This window comes from Danio aesculapii, chromosome 23 (assembly GCF_903798145.1).
Source record: "Danio aesculapii chromosome 23, fDanAes4.1, whole genome shotgun sequence".
Classification (NCBI taxonomy): domain Eukaryota; kingdom Metazoa; phylum Chordata; class Actinopteri; order Cypriniformes; family Danionidae; genus Danio; species Danio aesculapii.
In genome coordinates, this window is record NC_079457.1 from 27,510,536 (window position 1) to 27,516,535 (window position 6,000).

Below are 6,000 nucleotides of genomic sequence, written 5' to 3' on the forward strand. Positions count from 1 at the left end.
TTCTCACCTGGGCTGAATGATATTGGAAAAATCTGATACTGCGATATTTTATTTTTCTGTGACATGGGATATTTAAAATATTTTTATTTATTAAATATTATGATATGGGATATTTTCATAAGATGAATAGAATAGAACTGTTTGATGGTTTTCTATGGAGTCTAACAGTATTCAGGTACAGAGAGTGAATAAACCCACTAGAAAAAAAGCTTTTCTTACCTTGATGATTTGTCTCGTTTCTAGTACAAATATCTAAACACTTTTACATCAAGTAAAAATATTGTTTTGTTTTCAACTTTTCTTTAAATGGTTCCTTTTCAAGTTTTTCCTTAAAACAACCAAAACTATTTGTCAGTGGGGCAAGTAAAATAATCTTGTTTTCCCTTTGAAATGTAGATATTTGGATAAGAAACAAGTCATAAATTCTAAATAAGAAAACCTTTTTTTTTTTTTTTTGCATAAATCATATAAATTCTGTATAAATACAATAATTAAATACAATTCTGTAGCTCATGGTCAAGTATAATTCAGATTCAACATTGCAAGTATTGCAATGTGATTATTGCAGATGCACACATTGTGATATCGATTAGGGCTGCACAATATATTGTTTCAGCATCGATATCGCAATGTGAGCATTTGCAATAGTCACATCGCAGGATCTGCAATGTTGAGTCTGGATTATAATAGATACATGCAACTATTTATTAAGGCCTATGACTGTATTTAGGCTTAAGAAATTGTTCCGTTTGTAACTTTAATAATGATTAATTTATCACTGTTTACACATACAACATTTGATTATTTAATTACTATATACCTGAATAGTGTTAAGACTCCATGGTAAACAATAAAATATTGTTTATTTTATTTTATTTATTTTATCTATAATTTTAGATTGTCGATTACAGAATCATACCAATCTAAAATAATAAATATCTCCAAATAGAGATATCTGAGTCATCTGGTGAAATTGTGATCATATCGAAATATATCGCAGAATAAAAAAATATCGCTGTTGGATTTTTCTAGTTTCGTGCAGACCTAATATCGATGCTGGAACGATATATTGCGCAGCCCTCTTCTCACCGTACTTTTATTCACAATTCTGCCTGCACCCAGACTGCGGTCATTCAAATGATAAACAGTTTAGGTAAAGGTTTTACTGGAAACAATGTATTTTGCAACACCACAAAATAAACGATAAAGCACAATATGAAATGATCCGACTTTTTATTTCATCCATGTGATGTGTATCATCATAATGCACAGCCCTATTGTCAATTGATGCCTCATTTAGTCAGACACAAAGAGATATGGATTGAAAAGGGCAGCGTGCTGTACATAAACACTACTTTGATGGACAGTAACTCTTTATCAATAATGCAGTTGTGAAACACAAGACAGGTCATCACAGGTTTGCCAGCAACATGACGAAAAATGCCTGGAGCAGAAAGATATGAAAGAACAACGTACTATGATACACGTGGTTTCCCAAACAGGGGGTTCCTGTGGTGTTAAAGGGGGGGTTGTGAGCTGACACAGCTAGAAAAAACTTTTTAAAAAATGATGCTGAACAAATAAAAGGCTAATGAAACAAACTATATTTGCTAACATTTTAACTGTGGTGTATGAAAGAAGACTATGTAATCTACCGTAAGTTTTAATTATGGATGAACAATATATTGTTTTAAGCATCGCAATGTGTGTTTTTGCAATATTCACATCGCAGGATTAGATTATTTATTAAAGCTTAAAAGATTAAGATTTTATTAAATATAATTATTTCTACAGCGATAACCATGCGTTTTTACATTTGATTGTACAATTTCTGTCCCTAAAAAACTATTAGACTCTGCAGAAAATCATAAAGCACTGTTTATTTATTTATTTTTGCTTAATAATTATTTATGCAGATGCACTGCATAGAAAAAGACAAAAAAAACACTAAACTAATGAAATCTTTTCAAATAGAGCCATTTAAATAATCTGGTGAAATTTTGTACATATTGTAATAATATATCACAGCAAAACAAAATATCACAATGTCAGATTTGTTCAATATCACGCAGTTCTAATTTTAATTGTAAGAAATCGGCTAATGGGGGTTTACCCATCTTCCAGGTTTTGATTTAACAAGTTGTGATGTGGCAAATGATGACATGTCTTTGTCTTATAACTATATATGAGGCTGTGTCCTTATTCTGTGAAGACATTTCACTTAATTATTAAAGACAGCATGCATTCATTCCTTATGAAACATTTTTTTAATTGATCGATTCATCAAGCCATAAATTTCCATCCAAATGCCAATGTCTTTAAGAAAAGACACAAATGTGTTTCATTCATTGTATGAGTGTAATTGGTCTTTATAGCTCCTTGACAGTTCAAAATATGCCACAAAAGTTTTAAAAAACAAAGCAGTGGGGTAAAACTTGATCATTTTCAGTGCAGTTATTAAACAGTTAACTTTACAAACAAAGGAGAATTTACATTCATTTTTTTGTGTGTGTGTTGGTCAACTGCAGTGTGCATTTGTGGGAAGCTTTGACGCTCTTAACTCAATGCACTCTCCTCCACTTTACATAATTGGCAATATGTACTTGTTTTTTAAACTTTTTTTAAAAAAGTTATTTAAAAAAGTTCTGGATCTTACAAACTAATGGCAACGCACAGGTGTTTCTCTTCAACAGTTCAAAACAAATGCAATAAATCACATCCATAATAAAGGTACCTGACGCATCTCAGGTCTCTTGAAGTGAATCGATTCAGTTTTGTAAGAAAAAAATCCATATTTTAAAGATGGAGCAGTATGTAAGTTTGACACCAAGTGGTTGAACTAGGTATTGCATCCCTGGTTCAAAAAAACAGCGCAGTTTGCCAGACTGAGGACCAACAGGAGCGAGTCTGACGATCAATCCTAAAGGCTAATTTAAACTATATTCTATATAAAAGCAACGGCACGCAATAGAGGGAAAACTTTTCATATTAAAATGAGTTTTTGTTCAAACCAACACCTAGAACTGATATATTAGAAACGGCTTCTATTTCTCACAGGTAAACAACAGAAAACTGACAATGATCACCTCAGGTACACCTCATGTGCTTTATTCAGTGTTAAATGTTAATAATGTGAGTTTGAATGCCATTTTACATGACATTCATTGCCATACTACTGAAAGCAGCCGCAGATAGTTCAACCTCAGATCTTGAAAAAAAAAAATATTAAACCATTTGAAATTGAACTTTGGAACCGTTCTTTAAACTTTAGACTCAAAACTAACACAGATCAAGGATTCAGTGTGTGCATTTAATAATGTTAAAGAGGTTTAATATGTATTAATTAGATTATAAACCTTACCATTTCATTGGAGTGCAGTAAGTGCACTATTCTGTGCTTCTGAATGGCTTTAATTTAAATTTAAATTTCTTTATTTTAATATCTGGTGCAAACAGCCAAATTGCTAATCTCTGCGTATCTCTTCACGAAGCATGTTGTCAGGACACGGGGTTACAATTTGACCTGCTCACCTAATGTTTACGCTCGTAATATTTGTATTATTTTCTAATTAATAACCCCATGTAAAACTCTGAATCTGCGTCTCATTTTGGAGTCTGCTACTGTCCACCAGAGGTCGCATTTCAGTCACAGATGCACACTTTGAGAGCCTTTCTGAATGAATTACGCAGTTTTCCACCAAGGCCAACCAGGGTGCTGAAAGTGGCTAAAGTGGCATTGGGCGAGCTAAAAGAACCAAAACAAAGACAGGCATTCCGGCACATAACTCATATTTTCAAAGCAGAATACCCAACTTCAGCATTATTTTTCAGATAAACAAGAACGTTCACTTAGCATGTTTCTTAAATATCTGCAAACATATTATGGTATTGTTATGCTTTAGAAGACTCAAGAACTTACATACAGCACATTTAAACATAAACAGTTTTGTGTAACGTCCACATACTGTCATACTTGTATTCGTGAGAGACTGGCTTTTTGGTGCATGACATGGCACATGCACTGTTGAGACTAACGTGGTTTATTCAGCCCCTGCACCCATGTGAGACACTTTATATTGTAGATGGATGTGCTTTATTGGACAAACCTAGACTTTGCCACTGTAGATCGCGAAAGAGCAGATTTTTTTTTATGACTCAGATTGGATTTGACTAAACTAGAAAGTTCTACAAGTCAAAAAAATGTTTAAAGTGAGAGTTCACCCAAAATGAAAATTCTGTCATCACTTACCCACCATTGACTCTTTCCAAACCTGTTTAACTTTCTTTTTTCAGTAAAACACAAAAGACGACATTCTGAAGAAAGCTGGAAACTTGTAACCACTGACTTCCATAGTATTTGTTCTTCCTGCTATCAAAGTCAATGGTTTTCAGCTTTCTTCAGAACGTCTTTTGCATTTATTTAAAAAATAAGGGTTTAGAACCACTAGAGGGGAAATATTAAACTTTCATTTTTGTCTTCATCTTTTATATAACCTTTAATTATCCCTTCAGATTTCAGGTGGCATCTCAAGGAGATATTTAAAGCTAAAGGCTGATTTAAAAAAAAGGTTTGTGACTCTACACTATTGAATACCTGTAGTGATGAATGGGCAGATATTTACAATGGAGCATAAACTGAGAAACCAGATCCCAAGGGCAGTAACACCTGGTTTAAGAACAGACGACTCGAGTCAAAAAGGCAAAATGGGATGCCTGTAAAGTGCTCCAACAAATGATTAACTGAGTTGTAAACGCTCAGAGGCAAAAAGGAGAAATGAAACCTGTCAAGAGGCGTTGCTTTGTTTTGTTTGTTGTTTCAACAACTTGGAAATCAAACAGTGAAGCTGAAGGAGAACTTTTTAACACTATAGTACACTCATGAAGATTAATGAAAGCATGTCTTGAAATAGTGGCTGTGAAAACCACAGATATATATATATATATATATATATATATATATATATATATATATATATATATATATATATATATAGTAGGCACTAGGATGTAAGACACAGTAACAGTAACATCTATATCAGACGATGAATGAGACACAACTCTTGTTTAAACCTGCTGACCAGAATCAAGACAGTTGAGATTTACACTCAATTGAATGGTGGTTAACTAATGGCAACAAATAAACAAACATAAATAAAGTGCTTGCAAAAAAATATGGTAAAAAGGTCAAGTGTATCCGGGCGGTTGAAAAAAAAATGTACCAAGATAGTAAATTTCAAAATTTGTATAAACTATTAAATTAATTATATAATTTATTTCTTATTTGTAGGCCTAAGATACATTTCAGCATCTGGTGAATTGTGTGTTTCTAATGTATTTTGAATTGATGTCTTATTTCTTATATGTAAAATATTAGTCTAATAATGTACATATTTGTGTGGATTGTATATGTGTGTGTATAGGTACAGTATGCATTTACGTCTTTAGCTTCGCATCATGTCAAATGGTTTAATAAAAGAATAGTGCAGTTATGTCTTTAGACGTGATTTACGACAGACTGCATGCAGTGTCCTGAAGTTACTCAGGCTGTTTTTGTTCTCCACATGAACTGAGCCAAAGGCACATGTTGGCCAGCTAACACTGCCATGAGAGGTTTAAATAGTATCTTACGGAAATTACTCGGTGTTATTAAAGCCACCGACTTTGTTCAAAACAAATTACCTGTAATAAAATTCCAAATAAATGCCGATAAAAGTGTGAAGACCTTTGAATTAGCTGCTCCTCCTGTCTGCTCCCCAGTGCTGCCGTTAGTTATGATAAGGCTAATAACTAGCAAATCTATCTCGCATGTAAATTAGGGATAAACACAGAGAAAGGAAATGTGATATACGCAATGAACTCACCTGGGATGAAGCGGTTTCTCAACAGACAGAAATGAAAACTTTAACAGCGACCGCGGAACGAACTTTCGCGAGCTGGAAGGCGCAGTGTGTCGGTCTCCCATGAAGCTCGCGCAGCACCGCGCTGGCCGCCACACCGCCG

At 33.7% G+C, this 6,000-nt stretch overlaps 1 protein-coding gene across 2 annotated transcripts in view; it reads right to left on the bottom strand.

The window, feature by feature from the left end:
* Window positions 1–6,000, bottom strand: part of foxp1a (forkhead box P1a) — an 82,725-nt gene extending 76,725 nt beyond the window's left edge. For both annotated transcript variants that reach the window (XM_056448938.1, XM_056448937.1), the window contains exon 1: window positions 5,862–6,000. The gene's annotated coding sequence lies outside the window, so the exon portion shown is untranslated. The remainder of the gene's footprint in view (window positions 1–5,861) is intronic.